This window comes from Urocitellus parryii, chromosome X (assembly GCF_045843805.1).
Source record: "Urocitellus parryii isolate mUroPar1 chromosome X, mUroPar1.hap1, whole genome shotgun sequence".
Classification (NCBI taxonomy): domain Eukaryota; kingdom Metazoa; phylum Chordata; class Mammalia; order Rodentia; family Sciuridae; genus Urocitellus; species Urocitellus parryii.
This window is the reverse complement of record NC_135547.1, coordinates 43,734,450-43,736,956: the sequence shown is the minus strand read 5'-3', so window position 1 is coordinate 43,736,956 and position 2,507 is coordinate 43,734,450. Positions and strand designations below refer to the sequence as shown.

The following is a 2,507-nucleotide window of genomic DNA, read 5'->3' as shown; positions in this document are numbered from 1 at the left end:
ACTCATCTGAATGTGTTTCATGTATCTGAAACATTCATAGCTATGAATCAATGGGCTCTTATGAAAACTAAATGAGATAGTTGATCTAAAATGCTTACTGGTGGTTAGCAGGCTTTGTGACTAATAATATTGTTGCTACTTATTATGTGTGGTGGGATTCTAGATGATTTTTAGTTTTTGTTATTTTTCTAAATTTTCCAAATTTTTACACAATGAGCAGGTATTACTTTTGTAATCACAAGCCATGTTATTTTAAAAATAATTGTACACAAATGGTATGTAGTATGCCATAAAAACATGGAGAGAAGCACTATAGGGTCATAGAAAGTACTGCAATGCAAATTTTTAAAACATTTTTTTCTGATTTGGGGCAAGAAACGTGTACTAGTTATAATAAGTCATTTCATTATAAAAGGTTGTCTTATTTATTTGTTCTTTTTAGTTATACATGACAGTAGAATGAATTTTGGTAAATAATACATATGCATAGTATAACTTATTCTAGTTAGGATCCCATTCTTGTGGTCATACATGATGTGGAGTTATCCTAGCCATGTATTAAAATGTAAGATAGGAAAGTTATATCTGATTAATTCTACTGTCCTTCCTATTTCTTCCCTTCCCCTCATTTCCCTTTGTCTAATTCAATGGACTGCTATTCTTCCCCTTTCCACACTCCCTTGTTTTGGGTTAGCATCCACATATCACAGAGAACATTTGGCCTTTGGTTTTTTGAGATTGACTTATTTCACTTAGCATGATATTCTCTACTTCCATTCATCTCATTCTTCTTTATTGCTAATATTCCATTGTGTATACATACCACATTTTTCATCATTCATTCATTCATTGAAGGGCATCTAGATTGTTTCCATAGTTTTGGCTATTGTGAATAGAGCTGCTATAAATATTGATATGGTGGCATCACTGTAGTATGCTGATTTTAAGTCTGTAGGGTTTAAATTGAGGAGTGGGATAACTGGGTCAAATGGTAGTTCCATTCCAAGTTTTCTAAGGAATCTCCATCCTGCTTTCCCTAGTGGTTGCACTAATTTGTAGTCACATCAACAACATATAAGAGTAAAAGTTTGTCTTATTTAAATGGCATATGAGCTATATATACTCATTTTAGAGCATTAGTCCTCTACAGAAGAGTATAAAAAGTTAAGTTTCTCTTGTTTTGGAAAATGATAAATGGTGATTTTTATGTACGCTTTTTTCCATCTATGTTTTTGACCCTGTTGAGATGATATCAAATTAAATTTCCACATCCTGCTTTTTTGTAAACTAATATTTGGGAGAACTTATTCATGCACTTGAAACCTTCCAAAACGTTATTTTTAATAGCTGTTTATGTGACTCAGCCATTCTGTAATTGATATATGCCTATATTGTTCATGATGTTTTTTCCATTACAAATAGGACTTTTTATTTGTCACTATTAAAAATCTGCTTTTAAACAGATTCTTGAACTGGTGGTTCATATCCACTTACTTGTTCAACTTTAGTGCCTGTCCCATCCCAAGTAGCATTTCTAGAATGACTACCTTTACCATGAAAACTTCATGAGTTTTCTTAATTAAAGCTTGAGCTTCTTCAGCAATTTTACTTTCCTACCAAAGACATCACGAAGAGGATAAATAGACTGGTAAGCCTTTTCTGTGTCTTTCCCAATGCTGTCTTGACCACTTCTTTCAAGTCCTTTGTCTGTACCTCCTGAGTAATGTTTTCCATCATTTTTTTCCAGATTTGATGGACCTATTAGTGCTGAGTATAAAAGGTCTTCCATATCTGAATGTTGCATATTTTTTTTGTAAGGGCAACACAAAACAGATGCAGCAAATAACCATAGGTAGTCTTGATGTGAACATGAACTTCAATCATGGTCTGCCATTTTTTTGACCATGGCACACATTTTGTCATGGGTAAGATCCATGCAATGAAAGTCAGGCAGTTTTTGCCCTGAACTTCCTTAGCAATTAGCACAAATTTTCTCAATGCAATTTCATCATTCTGCATATTGGCCAAAGCTCATTTCAGGCACATGACTTTTGAGGCCATCAGATGCAATTTTGGTTACTTGAGTGTTCATGACTAATGTTTTTCCAATATTTCTTATATTGAACATAGCCAATGCTTTCATATCATACCAATCTGTCTTAGAAAATACATCAGTCACTTTCCTGTTAGCTCTCTTCTTGCCACCTTTCAAAAGGCACTTGTTCTTGCCAACCTCCATGGTGCATTTCATAAAACTAAAAGCTCTTCATGATTTTGTTATGTTTGATGTTCCAACAAACATACATGTATATGATGCTTTTTTCTGAATTTAATATCATTTCCCTATAATTGATCCTTAAAATGAGAAATATTAGGTCAAAATGAAGCATATTTTAAATAAAAAGCATAGCATTCTTGATATATCATTATGCTTATAGCATTCTTGATATATCATTATGCTTTCTAAAAAGATTTTTAGCAATCCTCCTCCAACCACTTCCTTAACT

General features: G+C 33.0%; 1 pseudogene; it reads right to left on the bottom strand.

Moving 5' to 3' along the window:
* Positions 1-1,455: 1,455 nt before the first annotated feature.
* Positions 1,456-2,239, bottom strand: LOC113192695 (small ribosomal subunit protein eS1 pseudogene; annotated as a pseudogene).
* Between the last annotated feature and the right edge of the window lie 268 nt (positions 2,240-2,507).